Source organism: Natrix helvetica (assembly GCF_964273705.1).
Source record: "Natrix helvetica genome assembly, chromosome: 7".
Classification (NCBI taxonomy): Eukaryota; Metazoa; Chordata; class Lepidosauria; order Squamata; family Natricidae; genus Natrix; species Natrix helvetica.
In genome coordinates, this window is record NC_138558.1 from 1,951,755 (window position 1) to 1,970,860 (window position 19,106).

General features: G+C 42.5%; 1 long non-coding RNA gene across 2 annotated transcripts in view; it reads left to right on the forward strand.

The window, feature by feature from the left end:
- The first annotated feature begins 3,896 nt into the window (after positions 1 to 3,896).
- LOC309395607 overlaps positions 3,897 to 19,106 on the forward strand; it is a 251,088-nt gene continuing 235,878 nt past the window's right edge. For both annotated transcript variants that reach the window (XR_014175936.1, XR_014175937.1), the window contains exons 1-3: positions 3,897 to 3,966; positions 4,971 to 5,032; positions 5,315 to 5,431. This is a non-coding gene — a long non-coding RNA (uncharacterized lncRNA). The remainder of the gene's footprint in view (positions 3,967 to 4,970; positions 5,033 to 5,314; positions 5,432 to 19,106) is intronic.

The following is a 19,106-nucleotide window of genomic DNA, read 5'->3' on the forward strand; positions in this document are numbered from 1 at the left end:
GCCAGCGATGGAATCAGCTGGCTGAACCGAGGTGCCGGTAGCCACAGCCACTCAGTCTTGGAGGGGTTGAGTTTAAGTCTGTTGTGCCCCATCCAGACCCCGACGGCTTCCAAACACCGGGACATCACTTCGACAGCCTCGTTGGGGTGGTTTGGGGTTGAAATATACAGCTGGGTATCATCAGCGTAGAAGTGACACACAACCCCAAAACCACGGATGATCTCACCCAGCGGCTTCACATATGTGTTGAACAGGAGAGGCGAGAGGACCGACCCCTGTGGCACTCCACAAGTGAGTGGCCTCGGGGTCGACCTCTGTCCCCCTGTCAACACACATTGCTTCCGGTCGGAGAGGTAGGAGCCGAACCACCGCAGAACGGTACCTCCGACTCCTATCCCCTCCAACCGGCGCAATAGGATACCATGGTCGATGGTATCAAAAGCCGCCGAGAGGTCTAATAGGACCAGGATAGAGGAACAACCTCTATCTCTGGCCCTCCAGAGATCATCGACCAACGCAACCAAGGCTGTCTCCGTGCTGGGCCCGGGTCGGAAGCCGGACTGGCGTGAGTCTAGATAATTGGATTCGTCAAGGTGTCGTGGAAACTGCTGCGCCACCACATTCTCAACAACCTTCGCTAAAAAGGGAAGGTTGGAGACTGGATGGTAATTAGCTAGCTCCGTTGGGTCAAGCGAAGGCCCCTTAAGTAAGGGCCTCACCACCGCCTCCTTCAAGGCGGTTGGCAAGGATCCCTCACCCAATGAGGCATTCACCAGGCCCAGAAGCCAGCCTCGGGTCACCTCCCAAGATGCCAGTACCAACCAGGAGGGACACGGGTCCATTAAACATGTGGTGGGTCGCAGCCGTCCACGCAACCTATCCAAATCCTCGGGGGCAACAGAATCAAACTCCTCCCAGGATGGTCTCACAAGACTCGCTGTTGGCAGCCCGTCTGGTCCACTGAGGGGGGCCCATCCACTCCGAATCTGAGTGACTTTGTCCTGCAGATATTCCCCAAACTCCTCTGCTCTGCCCTGCAAGGGTGCCCCCCGCGTCCTCTGTGACAAGAGGGAGCGGGTCACCCTAAACAGGGCGGCAGGGCAGTTATCCGCGGACGCAATAAGAGCGGCGCAATATCTACGTTTGGCCGCCCTTAATGCCACAAGGTAGGTCCGTAAATAGGCTCTTACCTGTGTTCGATCAGATTCGGAGCGTGAGGACCTCCACCTGCTCTCTAGACGTCTCCTATGGCGCTTCATCACCCTCAGCTCCTCGGTATACCAAGGAGCCCGGGTGGGTCGCTGTCGCAGGAGAGGTCGCAAAGGCGCAACCCGGTCCAAGGGCCCAGCCGCCGCCCTATTCCAGGCGGCCGCTAGGTCCTCCGACCGAGCGCGGGTCAGGGCTACAGGTAATGGCCCAAGCTCCGTCTGGAACCTATCCGGTTCCATCAGGTGCTTGGGGCGGTACCAGCTTGGACCGTCTGGTCCCGCCTCCTCGCGGTGGGGGGTAGCGCCAGGGAAGTCCAGCCGGAGACATGAGTGATCTGACCATGACAGGGGTGTGACAACCAGGTCCCCTATACCCAGATCACTCGTCCACTGCTCAGATACAAAAACAAGGTCCAGTGTGTGGCCACCTTCGTGTGTGGGGCCCCCTTCGTGTGTGGGGCCCTGAATTAATTGGGTCAGGCCCATGGCTGTCATGGAAGCCATGAACTCCCGAGCCACCTCAGATGCTGCTCCCGTCGACGGCAGGTTGAAATCCCCCATAACCACAAGCTTGGGGATCTCAACCGCCGTCTCCGAGATCAGCTCGAGGAGCTCGGGCAGGGCCGCTGATGTATAGCGAGGAGCCAAGTATACAATCAGCAAACCCACCTGCCTCCCTGGGCCCCATTTCACACCAAGGGACTCACACCCGGATATCTGAGGAACAGTGAACTCCCTCGGCTCTAGACCTTCCCATATAACTACCGCCACCCCACCACCCTTACCCAGGGCCCGAGGCTGATGGAATGCACGGAAACCTGGTGGTCACATTTCCACGAGGGGTAAACCATCCTCGTGGCCCAACCAGGTCTCCGTTATCCCTGCAAGGTCCAGCTCCCCCTCAGAGATCAATTCATTAATGAGGGGGGCCTTGTTGGTTACGGACCTTGCATTGCAAAGCATCAGCCGCAGGCCCCGGCTCTGTAGTTCCTGACCACCTAGGTTGCGGGGGTTGGTACAAACGACCGGGCGTAGCCAGCAGCCACGGTCTCCCAACCGACCTTGTGATCTTCTCTTGTCCTCGCATCCCCCCCTCCCCGCGACCGTTGTAATCAAACAACCCCCTGTTGGAATAACTTGTTCCTTCTCCCCCCCCACTCCGCTCACTTCCTTCCCGGACTCACCTGCCCGTCCGGCACTGGCACTGGCTCCTCTCCCGGCCTGGTTATCCCACCCCCCCTCCCTGGAACCCCTTAATAGCAATAAAAAACATTTAGATAAAAAGCCCCTCAGCCTCCGTTTCTTCCACCTCTCGGGGTTCACAAACCCGTCATCAAGGCAGGCCCTTGAAAGGGCCAAGGGCCGTACCTGCGAGAGAGGGGCCTCTCGCAGGCGGAGCAGGTCTAGCCTTGAGTAGATTGATAAAATATTAAAACCCAATTGGGTAAGGGTGCAGATGGTAAAAGTTAATAGTTAATAGCCAGAGGCTGAGATGTTACTGGGGAGCTGGAGGGAAAAATGTTCCAAATATTTCCAGGACGTGAAGGTGAAGCAGGTGGAGATATCATAAAAATGAGGTGACAGTCCAAGGTGGATTGAAAATAGATGTAGTACAGATGTGGGTTCCTTAGTGAATGAATAAAGGAATAAAGGAAAGGTTATGCATAGACATATGCATTACAGCTATGGTCTCGAGTAGCCTGTTATCTTTTAGCCCACTATCTCACCAAGTAGAGACGGGCCGAATCAGGGAGTTATGTGAGATTCAACCTTGGCCTGAATAGCATTCTGGATTCACTAGGGAAAAAATGGGGGAGTAAACCAAAACAATATATTGTTGCTCTGTGCTTTGCTTGTTAAAACTGTATAAAAGCCAAATAAACTCTGCGAAGGCAGAGAGACATTTTTGACACCACTGCTTGACGGATTTCTGGAAACCTACAAGAGATGTTTAATGGAGATTCTCAATCATCCAGTTCATGGTTGGCCCAAAGATGGTTTTTTTTCCCCCCAAAAGGCAACTGGACAATCTTTGAAAGCCTTTTGCTACTCCTCCAGGGAGATTAGAACGGAAGAAGCTTCTTGGATAAAAAGTGAAATATTTTCAACAAAAGAAAAAAAAAACACCCCAAGAAAGTCCAGTTGCCTTTTGGAAAAAGCACCTTTAGGACTTCTGCAGGACATGATTTCTTCAGGATCAATCTCAACTTTTGGAGCCAGTAAATAAATTCTGCTTCTGTGCATGCCAGGGACACAATGAATACCTTTGTCTGGTGCACTTCAATGTTTTCCAATGTCTTGTCTTTCTGCAGAGGAAATAAAATGGTACAATGCCCAATGTTGTTGCATGAAGGAAGAATAAAGAGGGTGGGGTGAGAGGAAAGGAAAGGAGAAACAATATCCTGGGTTTTCAGTCTTCAGTGAAGATCAAAGTGAGGCTGATGTGTCTCAGTGTATTACTGTGAGATCATCCGTTGTTGTGGTGTGAAGTATAATATCCAATTATACAACTCTACCCTGGCAAATAAAGCAATGCTATGTTCATCTTATCTCGGCAGATGCAGGATTCTCTTCCTCTTTATATGTACTGTATACCCTTTTTTAAAAAAAATATCCAGATTTTGATGCAGAATTCCATGATGATCAAAACCATTAACCGCTTCAAACAGCAGAATTTGCTTTTTTTTAGAGGTCAAATCAGAGTCCTGGAACCTATCAGGAAGAAAGTCAGAGGCTGAAGTAGAAGAAACTTCTGCAGGTGCATCTAAGCAACGGTAGGTTGGTATGGTCAAAGTCCCACATGTGGACATTTCTCAGAAGCTCATCATTCAAATGTCATTCATTCATGTTCCATAGTGCTAGTTGTTACATTACAGCCATCCCCCACCTCTGCCTTTTCTGAATTTCCACCTCTGGGGACAGTCATAGCAGCACTTCTACCTGCTGCTGGATGCCCCACATAACAAGGGTTCCAAGAGCAATTGTTGTCATAGCAGCTAAACAGGAAGTTCATCAACTCAATGGAAGTCTGAGAGAAGTTCTGAGCTGAGTTGGGAATATATGAATGAGATGGGGTGAAGTCAAACTGGTTGAGCAACCGGCATCCCTGGGGCACTCTCCTTCACATGTGGCTGCTGTGCTGGCTGATTATTGGTTGACTAAGCCATTGTGATGTAATATGATGAAAGAAGGGAGCTCCACTTGGTCATTGCACTGGACAAGTGGCAGTCTGATTTCAATCTTCAAGTAGCAACAAGGATATCCTCTGTGTCATCTCCTTCCTTTATTCTTGAACCCGTAAGCACATCTAAAAGATGCCTTATTGATTGGGCGTCTGGATGTATGCAAATGTTCTACAAAGGTTTCAGGGTTCAGTTTCCTTGTAATGATCTAAGGATCCTAAACATTTTCTCCCATTTGGATCAAGGAGAAGGAAGACGGAGGTCCTAGCAGCCAATCTCTTTTTCACATGCTAGATAACGGGAGGGAAAGTTACGGTTTTGCAGGAAAGGCTCTACGGTCAGTAATCAGCCAGAGTAAACGAGTCCAAGGATCACTACAAGGCCAGTTAAGATACTTTGCAGACTGAGGACCCAGCTGCATATGGGTTGGGTGGTCCATGCAGAGCTCTAGATTCTTCAGTTCTGGGTTTTTAATGACATAAAAGATAAAACTCCAGGGGAAGAAGTATATTGTATTTTTGAATATACATGGTTTATTTTTTTAATTAACCTGTGTCATGTTCTAAAAACTCCAATACAGGATGGATGCTCATTTGGACTAAGAAGATAAAATGGCTCCCAAACCACCTCCCAAACCTCCACGTAGGTTGCTTATGCTCTTCTGATTTCCTATCAATTTCTAGAAAGCGTTGCAGATGTTGCCTCCTTTTCCATAGCGTCTCCATTGAGGTTAAGTCCAGAGAATGTGTTCTCCCAAACGACTCGATTCCATAGAAAGATTGTTTCAGGGGTCTAATTGCAAGTACAAATGGAGGGGTCCTTTGCCTGGAATGCATGAGACCACCTTGCAGGAAAGAGGAGGGGTCAGGGGAAAGAAAGGGTCATCCTCACAATTGATTAAATGACCCATTTGTCTTCTTTTAGTACCAAAGAATGTTTTCGAGAGATTCAGTGACTACCTGGATTCAGATCGAGGCAAAAAAAGAACTAAAATATTGGTTTCCATCTTCTTCGTTCTTGCTGTGCTGATGTTCTATCTGTGTAAGTTGTCATCTTACAAGAGATTGAGAAAGGCTTTGTTTGAAGGTCCTGTTGAATTTGGTTCAACAGGAGCACTGATTTTTCTCCCACACCCAAAAGACTCTGTATTCTAGTGCTTTGAGTATAAACTGAGAGCAAACCCCACTTCCTACTAGCGCTGATGATGTTACTTAGTTAGGTCAAAAAATGTCTTCAAGGAAACAACCAAGCTCAGAGAGCACTAAGGACCTCTCATTTCAACCCTCAGCTGCAAATGTTCTCCTTTATTGCTACCATTTGATTTCAATGAGTTAGGCCAGGAGACCATTAAGTTTCTCTCATTCTCACTCGGGAAAACTTTATTGGCTCTGCTTTGCCTGCTTAGGGAAAAATAGTTTTGGTAATATTTTAGTAACTTCTTTTTAACTTCTTTGTAAATCAACATCCCAAATCCTCTGACACTTGTACCAACTAGAATGACACAATTTCTCTTTTGAAAAGCATCCTAACTGAGGTGGCTAATAATATCACAGCATAACAACATAAGGCAGTAGTGATGAGCCCAAAGAGGCATCTCATCCAATGCAGATTTGTCCCCACTCTATGTTACCAGTGCCAAACATGGACACTTACAATAAAAGATAAACAAACAAAAGTAAGTCACCACGGACATTTGAGGTTTGGGAAAATCTGCTGGAGTTACCAGAAGAGATAAAATCAGAAATGAGACCATAAGAGAATTGGCACAGAACTAGTCTTAAGCTACATTAAAAAAAAAAAACCAGCAAAGACTTCTGGGTTGTGCTACGGACGTCGCGGGCAGGCTTTTTTTGAGCTTGTCGACTCAGTAGCCTGTAGAGGCGTTTTTTTAAAGATTGTAAACGCCTTGGACACTCCGAACTCCTCAGGAATTTAGGAGAGAGCTAGCACTGCCGGGTAGAGCCACTTGTGTAGCCCTCCAGAAGGTTTTATAACTTTAACTTTAACTTTTATTTGATTTCTAGACTGCCCCTCTCCCAGAAGGGACTCGGGGCGGTGTACAGTCATATTAAAAACAGTAAAAGCCTCTGGGGTGTGGGCAAGGAGAGCCCCCCTTTGCAGCTGCTTTAAGCTCCGGTCTACTGGGATCCTCCGCTAAGGATTTAGCGGAGCAAGATGCCGTGAACAACATTTAACTCCAAGCAACCCAAGAAGGAAATATTTGCAAGTATCTTAAGTTCAAAGTTTGAAAAATTTTGTTAAAGAACGGTATTGCTGAACTTGAAAGGCACGGGCTTAGAACAAAGGATTCAGAACAAAGGCTTCAAAATGGTGTTAATTTATAGCTGAAAACTTAAAGAAAACGAAAGTTAACTGATTGGTGACAGCTGGAGGTGGAAAGGGAGTAAAGGTGGAACGGCTGAAATAACTATTAACAACTCTAAAGTTAGTTTATATAACCTGATCCACTTGGAAGAGCATTTTGTGAGAAAGTTGGGAAGAAGTGTTTTCTTTTTTTTTTGTTAAGCATGGCAACGGAACAAGGGGTGGCTCCCCCAGGTGCTACAATAAACCTCCAGGATTTGAAGGACTTTTTTTTTAAACAAAGTTTTATTGGTTTTTTGGTGTTTTACAAAAGGAAAAGGTATGGGGAAAGTTACAAATTGTGGCAGCCGCAAACTGCGGTAGGTATACCCCCCCTCCAGACTCATGGTGTACATTTGCATAGCATTCAAATATTATATAATAACATATAGTCAGTGTGGTAGATTCATTAGTAATTTCAATCAATTTATGTCATGTGGATTTTCTTACTTATTTGTGTGATCTGAGCTTTCTTGATGTCGCCCCATCTCCCCCTGTTGGCAGTGCTCCGGCCCCTCCCGTGTCTTGTGCATCTACTGGGATGTCTTCTGGTTTTTCTAGGAGTAATTTATTTTTTCCATAAAGGCCTGCGCCTCTATGGGTGTATTAATTCTGACCCTTGTCTCCTCCCAGAATATTAACATACCTTCAGGCAGCAACCAACGAAACCACACCCTCTTCTGGTATAATTTATTTGCCAATTACGTATAATATTTTCTTTTCTCCCTCACTTTCTTGGGGATCTGTTTCAGTATGGTTATCTCCTTATCTTTGTATATCAGGGCTTGTCCCCTTTGTGTATTCAGAATTTCATCTCTTGTGCTTTTCCTAAGAAATTTAATGTGTACCTCCCTGGGGACATTGTGTGTTCTAGCATATGCGGAGTTCACTCTATAAACCAGGTCTATTTCCCACCCCATCTGTTGTTTTTCTTTCTGAGTATACTCAGCCAAGATAGTTGTCATGATGCCCCTAATGTTTTCATCATCTGTTTCCATCACATTCTGAAACCTAAGATAAAAGGACATTCTCTCAAACTCTATTTTCATTTGTTGTGTGTCAAGCTCTTTGTTTCCCTTTTGCGCGCCCTCCACCCCCCCCCCTCATCTCAGCCGCCCCCTGCTCCAAGAGATCCAGTCTCTGTGAGTTCTTATTAATTTTTTCCTGGTTCCCTCTAATTTCTTCTTTCATGTCCTTCAGTTGTTTCTTTATTTCCTCTTGTCCCTGTAGAATTTGCTGAAACATTTGGTGAAACTCCAAGTCCGCAGTTTTAACTTGTTTAAAGACTGTCAATGTTGATTGTGTGCTCGGACTTGAGGTTGCAGATGTTGGGGCAGGGGCAGCAAAGCCAGACTTTCCAGGAGGTGGTCTTTTAGATGTCATTGTTAGTAATAAAGAGTCCAGTCAGTATAGAGAAGAATCAGTCAGAGTGGTAGAGCAGCCAAGGGAGTCCGGGGGGTAGAGAGACCAGGCACAAGGGAACTCTCTAATCACCCTGGCAGGGAACAGACGTTTTTCACTCCAAAAAGTTCAAAAGCAAACAATCCACAAGAGAATTATCCAAATAACACGGAGACAAAGACCGGAAGCCTGAAGCTAAGAGGTGGAGTCAAGTTCACCTTTTATGAAGACAACGGAAGTGTGCCATCTTGCCCTGCCAACTTTGGGTACTGAGGCAACAAATAAAGTTTTCAAAATTCAAAGTTCCCAAGGCTTCCAGATCACATTTTCTTGAAACCTAAAGGTTTAAATCTGAAGAACCATTTAGTTGGAGTATGACCTCTTTGGTTTGGCTCTCCCCCTCCTCCTTCCCTGGGGCTACGAGCACGTTTGTTTCTAGCCGCTTGTCCAAGGGGGGGGGGAAAATCCCCCTCCCCTCCAGCCGCACTTCTCCAAGTTAGCCAAAAGTTCCAATTAACACAACTGACAAGTTTTAGAGTTGGTAATAGGTATGAAGGGAGTCTACACCTCACCGCACCACTGCTGCATCCTTCAACTGTCTTTTTTTCTTCCGGACAGTCTCACAGCGAAGACGCTTCAGCACGCCTCCCCTTCGTGCTTCTCGGTGCCTGGAGCAAAGGGGGAGCCCCCCGACGGCCGCCGCCGATGCAGGGGTCCTCCCGCCGCGCCGCTCCTCCAGCAGAACGCCTCTCCGGGGCGTCCTGTGCCCCCCAAGGAGTGGGGAGCCCACCGGGGATGCACGGGGCGAGCAGTCTCTGCCCGTCGCCGTCAGCCGCCGGAACCGGAAGCCGATTTGAAGGACATTATAGGTAAAGAAATTAATGAGGTTTTATTTATTTGATTCAATTTAATTTGATTCAATTTATCAGTCGCGCCCTCTCCGCGAAGGGACTCGGGGCGACGTACAATCAAATATAAAAGCATGTGGCTATATAGGTTAAAGAAATGGTCCAGGATACCATAAAAAGTATGATCAACTTGATAAAAACATGCAAGCAATAGCCACGGGTCTGTCAGAAGTTGTTCTTAAGGTGGATAGTAAGGTGGAGCAACTGGTTTTGGATTTGGAAACTAAAATGAAAGAAACGGATCTGAAATTTGTGGAAGTGGAGGGGAATATGCAAAGGATGGATAATGAGATTATTATGATACAATTTAGATCTATGGAGTACGCTATCAGACTGAGAGGTTTAAGAGAAAACCCTAGAAAGGACTTAAGAAAAGTTTGTGCCGATGCTTTGGCCACGTTATTAAAAGTGGATGATCCTCGTGAGATTTCTGCTAAGATTGATAAAATTTACAGAGTAAATTCACGTATAGCACTACAAAGGCAATTACCAAGAGATGTTGTGATATATTTTACTGAGAGAAATTTTAGAAATGACATCTTGCAGAAGTCTTTTTACTCTTCTCTTCAAATAGACGGGAACATGATTTGTGTTTTCAAGGAGCTACCACCAGCGATGTTAAAGTTTAGAAGGGATTTTGGATTTTTGGTAGCGGAGCTGAAGAAAAGAGGGATACAGTATAGGTGGGATGCTCCAATGGGTGTTATATTCAGATATGAAGGGGTGAGGTATCGTTTGAATAAATACTATAGACAAAGCAAGAGACTTTTATTATGAAATACTGAAGGCAAGTGCAACGCCCCCACGTACATCTACACCAACACCAGCAGATTTGGATGTCTTAGAGCAGAGGCTGTTTGAGAAAGAGACAGAAGAAGAAATAAAGCAGACGCAAAAAGAGAAGGAAGCTCAGGGTGCTGCAGGTGGATCACAAGTGGATCCTTCTGGATTTCTTTTAAGTTCTTTCTTGGAGGAACCGTCCAAGACCCTCATTGAAATGCCATTACTTAAGCCAGTGGAACAACGTGTTACTAGATCTACGACTAGACAAATGCAAGAATCTCAGAAGCAGGGGAAGCCCCAAGTACAATGTGCCAAGAGGGACAAAGGTAAGAAGCAAATTGGAGCCATGGGAGGAGCAGGGCCAAAGATTAGTCTTGTGGAGAGAGATCTTCAGCAAATGCTCTCAACGCTTCAGATTAGGCCAAAAGATGTTTAACTTATTATCTTGGAATGTGAATGGATTGAATTCTCCACAAAAAAGGAAAAAAATATTTTATTATTTGAAGCAATTTAATAATGATGTTGTTTGCCTTCAAGAGACTCATATCAGGCTGCAAGACCAGAAGTATCTAGCGAATTCAAAATTGGGAACATTTTATGCTGCCTCTAATTTGGTAAAGAAAAATGGAGTGGTGATATATATAAATAAAAGATTTTCAACTAAAGTTGTAGAGGCGGATGATAGTGGTAGATATATAGCAATTGAACTTGATACAGATTTTGGTCCAATTTTGGTGGTAGGAATATATGCACCTAATCAACAACAAGAAAGCTTTTATAAGATGCTTCATTTAAAAATTTTGGATTGGAATTTTAAGAGTATTTTAATTATGGGAGATTGGAATGGAGTGATTTCTCCAAGGATAGATAAGAGAATAATGACTAAATTTACTACCAAATTACCACAGGTTTTTTTTGAATTACAAGACGACTTGGAACTAAAAGATGTTTGGAGGATACAACATCCAAACGAGATGGACTTTTCTTTCTACTCAGATAGACATAAATCCTTCTCAAGGATTGATTTTTTTTTTTTTTGCTAACACTGGATTTACTTCCTAAAGCTAAGAAAACCAAGATACTCTCCAGGACACTAACTGACCATAGCCCGGTGTGGTTAGAGATTGAGTTAGGGAAGAGGCCAAGAAGGTCTTGGAGAGTAAATGAAAATTTATTTAGATATGAAAAAAATGTTGATGAACTTAAAAAACACATGAAGGAATTTTTTAGTTTTAATATGAATAAGGGTACTCCCATTGAAACAGTTTGGGATGCAAGTAAAGCTTATATGTGTAGGGTCCTGATACATATGAATTTTAAACATAAACAAAGCAGACAGAAAAAGAGAATGGAACTGGAAGATGAAATAAAAAAGAAGGAACAGTTACTTATAGCAACCCCAAAAGATGAGGCACTTCAGATGGCGATAAAGCTGTTGAAAGATCAATTTCAAATGCTTATATCAGAACAAACAGCAACCAACTTACAATTTGCCAAACATAATACCTTTGCTAATGCTAACAAACCCGGTAGGTGGTTGGCTTATACCTTGAGAAAGAACACGAATAATAGAATTAGCGATAGAATTGAGTATGGAGGGAAAACGGTATATCAACAAGACTTGATTAAAAAATCATTTGTGGACTATTATGCTAAGTTATATGTACAGGACAATATACAGAACAAGTCAGTAGATGATTTTTTGGAAGGAAAAAGGGTTACCAAAATATCCGTGCTTCAAAAGGCAAATTTGGAACGTCTGATAACTGCTGATGAGATTATTTTAGCTATAAACCAACTTAAACTAGCCAAGGCTCCAGGGACTGATGGTTTTACTGCAATGTACTATAAAACTTTACAATTGGAAATGATTGAATATATTACAGAACTATTTTGCAATATACAACAAGGAGGTAAAATACCTTTCTCATGGAAAGCGGCTTTTATATCATTAATACCCAAAGACAAAGATGGCCCTAAGAAACCAGAGGATTACAGACCGATATGAGGGGATTTTCCCGGCTACTCATGAAATACACAGACACCGGGATTGTCCAAGGGATGAGAGCCCAGGGCAACGCCCGACACTCGCTTTTATTAGAACATAACAGGAAGCTTTAAGCAGTCAAAAATGATTGGTTACATATAGTGATGCATATGAGCATATAGTGATACAAATAAGGAGTGAGACATATAAGGAGTTGTTTTTCCCCATACAAAGAATTTCAGATCCTCCTAGCCAAGAGCAACAGTTCCTTCAACCAAAACCACATGTCTTGTTATGTTCTTGCTAAGGCCCACAGAGACGTACAGAAAGTTTATTCCCACATCTCCTCCTTTCCTGTTTTATTTTGTGTCGCAAAAGTTGTGACCTTCAGAAGTTCATCTTGGCTGCTTGAATACATAATCGTTTGTTCCTTTCTGAAAAACATATTTCTACATACAGACAGCAAAGAAGGAATACATTGAATGCAACAGCAAAGCAGTACAAGGGTTACAACCACCATAATTCCGATGGAAATTATGCTCCGAATCCAGGACCCATCAGGCAACCAGGACCACATGGCTCCCCATATGTCTACGGCACCCGACCCGGTCCCCCGGAGTGGATTATTCTTGATCATATCTTCCATGACTTGCACTGTTTTGGAAATATTAGGAGAATTATCATGTATATACATACAGCAATGAGAATGAATCAAAGCACACACACCTCCCTTAGCAGCCAAAACAATATCTAAAGCATATCGATTTTGCAAAGTAACTTCTCTTATCTCTTTCAATTCCTGATTAATAAGTTTAACACTTAATATGGTTTCATTAAACATAGCAACAGTCCAATTATTCAAACTATGCAAATCTCTATAATTCATAGCAACTCCCAATGGAGGTAAAACTGCTCGACTGATCTGTGTGCCCAAATTACCCCCCAAAGAAAGCGGAGAGTCAATGTTATCTCTTCTGTTGCGAAGTCGAGTGTTAGGCAATTTATCAATGGCATAAATCACAGGAATCACCAAACCAAATGTACAAATTCCTTTCCAGTCCTTTGGGATTTGACGATATCCTTCATTCCCGCACAGGAGCCACAGGCCATCTGGCAAAGCAACTTTTCCAGACGAGTTAGCTATGCTGATTAAACTTTCCATGAAACTACAAGCCCAATATTCGGCCACTGTCATATTACCATTACTTTCGTAGATTGTGGAATCCTTCGTTCTTCCGCTTTTGGCAAGCTGACTCAGTATAGCAGAACATCTCTGAGAGGAATTCCAGATGTGAGTCTTATTACATTTGGACCAGTTCCCCATGCTGATAGCATTGGGAAACAACCCAAATGATTGAAAACAAACAGAGGCACTTTCTCTCAACTTTAAATGAACCTTAGCTGATATTTTATATGTGGCTGTAGACTCAGGCTGAAAGGTTTTCCACCCACTGAGATTAAAAGGCAACCCATGTAATGTTAACCCTCCCCTTGCATCCCCAGGCATATGCATACAAATCCAACAATTTGTGAGATTTAACTTTTTAGCAGTCTTAGCAACATCCTTTATAAAATTATTATCATTCCAAAGATCATCTCCAAGGTCTCCTGCTTTGCCAATATATTGTTCAATGGTTGGCTTCAGGTAATTGGCTTCAGGTAAACATTCACATCACTGGACAGCTGTTTTGGCAAGATTGTATTGGCCACTGTGCTGTCTGTAAAGTCATCTTGGTCATCTCTGGAACTGGATTTGAGAACTGGTTACATGCTAAAATCCACAAAGATCTGTGAAGCAAGCACAGCATGTCCTCGTCCCCCTTGCGGGGGAGGCAAACAAACTTTTTAAATCTATTATGTTACCTATGCCAAATTAGCCAAATTGGGGTACACCAAATTGTTAGGTACCCAAAATCCCTCCTTTTTTATTTGTTTGAGAAGACAGTCCCTAAGGACCAATTAAGGAAAAAAAAAACCCCAAAATGAAAATAATGTTCCAATTAATACAAGACTACAAAAAGGCCAATGAAAAATAGGCCAGGCCATGATCAGTCTTTAAAAAGAAAAGTTTGCCCAAAGCAATAAAGGCTGAAAAAAGGTGAGAAAAAAACATGATTAGCTGTTTCTTCCCAATAAAATGTGGCCCAAAAAAATTAGATAAATGAATTTACTTCTAAGGAGCCAAAAAAGAAACATAGGTGACATCCATTTGCCATAGTGATTAGAGGCCAAATCATGGGGATTAAGTTCCGTGTCCCCAGAGGGGGATGCCCCAAAACACTGGGGGCAAGATGAAACAATTTGCTTGACCTGGTTGAGTGGCATATGGCAAAATTGTGCCAGTCCCCAGGCATTTTGATGAAAAAATTATCAAAAAAAAATCTGAAGAAAAAACATAGTTAAAAAAATTACCTAGAAAATTAAAACTAAGTTGACACACATAATGAAAGTCAGAAATATAGTTTAAAAAGTTGGTTAAAAAAGATGTGAAAAGTTAAAATAGCAACAGACAATTTTTAGTGTTGCAAGAACAACAGTATTGCAAGGTAGGAAAAAAATAATAATGGCAAGACATTTTAAAACAGAGTCTTTTTATCTTAAAAATATTAAAAGGAGAAGCTGACAAGTTACGCAAACCACAAATGGAATGCTCAAAATGTTTTCAACTGTGACAAGGGCACGAAAGAGGAACAAAATAAATCAAGTAAAAAACTTTAAGTAGTGACAGACACAGACGGACGAAACCAAACAAAGTTTCCCCGTCAGCTGCCATAAATTAAGTAGCAAAATACCTCCGTGTGCATTTAACAAAAAAATTTAGAACAAAAAATTTATAACATTTCATGCAGTTATTTTTACTGGAACAATCTGCAATTCATACAATACAATACAATAACAGAGTTGGAAGGGACCCTGGAGGTCCTCTAGTCCAACCCCCCTCTTAGAGGCATTCACAGGTATCACTGGGGCGTTTCATACACACACTCATGGTAAAAATGAGCTCATTCTCCCCGCCTTTCCTACTTCCCTCCAAAGAATGATCCAGAAGGAAGATTGGGGGAGGGGGGGGAATTCACACAGGCAATCTCTGGATCCATTCACTTATCACTCCCTGGGGCATGGGGGACACATACTCACATTCATACTGCAATCAGACCTTCATGCTTGCTCATGCCAAACAATCATAGGTAGTTCAGGAAGCTTTTTTTTTTTCCACAAGCCACTAAGCTTATCAATAAAACTACCATAGGATTCACCATTAGCTTGCTTAATGAGAGTGAAACTTTTCCATGCACCGGGGGTGTCATCAACCTTACTCAAAGCTGCAAAAACAGCCATCACAATCACAGGAAAAGCCTCTTCAGGAGTGCCATCTCGTTGTTGTTCTACTGTAGAAAATTGTCCTGAGCCATAAATCTGATCAGGTACTATTTGAGCTGTGCCCCTAGCAACTGCCTGTTGACGCCATTGCAAATCAAAAACCAAATACTGAGCAGGAGTCAATATCATCCTCATCAATCCCTTCCAATCCTCTGGTATCATCATATTTCCAAAAGCAGTAGCTTCCAACACAGCCTGAGTATATTTGCTTTTAAGACCGTAGTCCTTAACTGCCAATTTAATCTCTCTTAAAGTTCGCAGAGGCAAAGGTTTCCACTGTCGCTGTGGAATTAATTGTGCATCGACTTCTATGCTGACAGGATAAGCACTTGGTGACAAATTTATAGCTTCCTCTGTGGTTAATTCACCCTGCTGCAAAGCAACACTCAAAGTCTCTTCCACAATATTTTTTGCTCCGGATTTAACTAATTGTGGGTCACTAATTACGGGGGCAGAAGGAACAGACCCCGGAGTGGCAAGAGAGGGGATGAGATGGCCATGATTACTAAGATTATTTTCAGGGGAACAGCCTGATTGTGCCTGTGGGTAAAACTTTATCTCTGAGTATGGAGGAACCCCCTCTGCGGGGGGAGGCAAAAGAGCATTCAAAGGTTGCTCCTGTGTTTCTATGGCTTCCATAACAGAGCGCCAAGCTGTCAAAACATCAGGAGGAGCTCGGGGAGTTTGATGAAAAACAGTTCCTAATTTTTTCCAGGTTTCAACTTTAACACTTCCTGACAAAGGATACGTTGGTATGTGCTCCCAGATATACTGCAATAAATTTTTTATGTCTTTCTCTTTCAACTGACATGCTTTCCCATTAGACTGAAAATAAAAATAATTATGCCTAGATATCTCTGTTATCTCCCGGACGTGCCTAAACTGGGCTGATGAGAGATCGCTACCCATACTTACGTAGAATCAGGGTTGACCAGCAACAAACTGATGAAAGCTTTCTTCCAAGTCCTGGCGAAAGATAGGGTAGAAGGCGGACGTATTGAAGGAAACCCTGCTGGATTCTCCCTTTCCAATCACGTCGGGGTCACCACTTGAGGGGATTTTCCCGGCTACTCATGAAATACACAGACACCGGGATTGTCCAAGGGATGAGAGCCCAGGGCAACGCCCGACACTCGCTTTTATTAGAACATAACAGAAAGCTTTAAGCAGTCAAAAATGATTGGTTACATATAGTGATGCATATGAGCATATAGTGATACAAATAAGGAGTGAGACATATAAGGAGTTGTTTTTCCCCATACAAAGAATTTCAGATCCTCCTAGCCAAGAGCAACAGTTCCTTCAGCCAAAACCACATGTCTTGTTATGTTCTTGCTAAGGCCCACAGACACGTACAGAAAGTTTATTCCCACACCGATATCTCTTCTGAACACAGATTATAAAATATTTGCTAAAGTACTAGCCAACAGATTGATGCCAGTTATCCAAGAGGTTATTCATCATGACCAAGCAGGATTTATTGAAGGCAGACATATGAAGGAGAATGTAAGGCAACTCATAGACTTAATTGACTATCTTGATAAGAATAAGCAGATCTCTGCAGTGCTGGTTTTCTTGGATGCGGAGAAGGCCTTCTATCGAGTGAATTGGAATTTTTTAACCAAGACTTTGGAAAAGATGGATATGGGACCACGATTTTGGCAGGCGATTGGAGCAATTTATCAGCAACAAAATGCACAACTTATTATTAATGGACATTTGTCAACAACCTTCGAGATACAAAAAGGTACAAGACAAGGTTGCCCATTATCTCCATTGTTATTTATTTTAACCTTGGAAGTCTTGTTGAACGCAATTCGGGACTCAAACTCCTTAAATGGCATAGCTATCAGGCAAAAGGAATACAGAACTAGAGCATTTGCCGATGATCTGGTTGTTACCCTTTCACATCCTTTGAATTCAATAATTCAGATGAAAAATATCATAGCAGAATTTGGCATGGTGTCTGGGTTTAGACTAAATCAAAACAAAACGAAAATGATGGTTAAAAACATGACAGAGACTCAAAGAAAGAGACTTGTAAGTTTGGCAGGTTTCGAAATAGTCTCCAAGGTCAAATATTTAGGAATACAAATTGCAGAATCAAATACAAAACTTTTCCTAAATAATTATGAAGTGTTGTGGCAAAAGATAAAGAAAGATCTTCAAGTATGGAAAAAGTTACAATTGTCTTTGCTTGGAAGGATCTCAGCAATTAAAATGAACATTCTACCCAGATTTATCTTTTTATTCCAGATGATACCGGTCTTAAATCAGATAAAACTTTGTTAAATTGGCAAGCAACATTAAATAAATTTGTTTGGAAGGAGAAAAAACCGAGAGTAAAGATGAAGATTATGCAAGATACTCGTGAAAGAGGCGGCCTTAGACTCCCAAACCTTCGATTGTACTATGAAGCTGCGGTATTGACGCATGTAGCAGATTGCTTTGGGAAAACAAATATGGATTTGCTGAATATAGAAGGCCATGATCTTGTTCTGGGATGGCATGCATATCTTTTTTATGAAGATAGGGTGGATAACGTGTTTAACAATCACGTTCTCCGAAGTGCCCTGATGAAAGTATGGAAGAAGCACTGACCTAATTGGGATTATAAAATACCGCTTTGGTTGGATCTTGCAGACACCATGGGGATTATGAATATTAAGTCACTCGGGGGTTGTTTATACAAAGATGTGCTTATCGCTGATGGGGACGAATGGAAGTTAAAAACTTTGGAACAACTGTTGGAAGAAGGAATCATTTTAAATTGGTTACAGTATATACAGCTACAGAAGAGATGGGAAGAAGACCGTAGGGTCAGTTTTATGGATAAAGAAGTGGAACTGATGAAGCAGATAAAAGAGACTGGCCCAAAACAGGTTAAAAGAATATATAATGTATTGTTAGAAAGAGACTCAGAAAGTGAATTGGTTAAGGATTGTATGATTAAATGGGCTCAGAATTTTGATGAATCGGTTATGTTGGATACGTGGGAAAAAATATGGGTTCAGAATGTTAAATTTACACAGTCACAGAATTTAAGGGAGAACTTTTATAAAATGTTTTACAGATGGTATTTAGATCCTAAGAAATTATCATGTATGTACCCAAATGTTCAACCAAAATGCTGGAGATGCGGGTGTTTAGATACTACCTTTTTTCATGTATGGTGGACTTGCAATAAGGTTAAAGCTTTTTGGATAAAAATATGGTGGGTTATGCAAAATGTATTTAAGAAAAGAATACAATTTACTCCGCAAATGTTTTTATTGGGTATAACTAAGGACTTTACTAAAGGGGAAACAAAATTGGTTTTGTATATGGTCACAGCAGCTAGGTTGTTGATTGCGCAACATTGGAAAAAAGATTTTTTTTACCGACAATTGATCAATGGATTCAGAAGGTGGCGGGGTTTGCCGAAATGGCAAAAATTTCAGCTTTCCTAAAAGGTCAGAAGCAGGAGAATTATACACAGGAATGGGTAAAATGGATTGATTATATACAGAATAAATATCAGACTAGGAAGTACTATGTAGCCTTTAGGTAAGAATGTTTAGATTGACAGATGAACAGAGTAATTAATATATGGGATGTTTGGAATTATTAGAGTGGTGTATAGCGGAAGTCAGGGGGGTGGGTTTAATTGGGAGGTGGGGGAGGGTTAGGGTGGAGGGTGGGGAAATATATATACGTATAATTAATTTAGAAGATGGGATCAACGGGATATTGTTACTTTAAGAGAAACCTATATTATGATTTATATATGCTTAATTAATTTAGAAGATGGGGTTAATGGGCTATTGTTACTTTAAGAGAAATTTGTATTAGGATTGTTAGGAGGTGAGGGGGTACAATATCTGATTGAGAAATTTATTTTAAGACGGGGGGA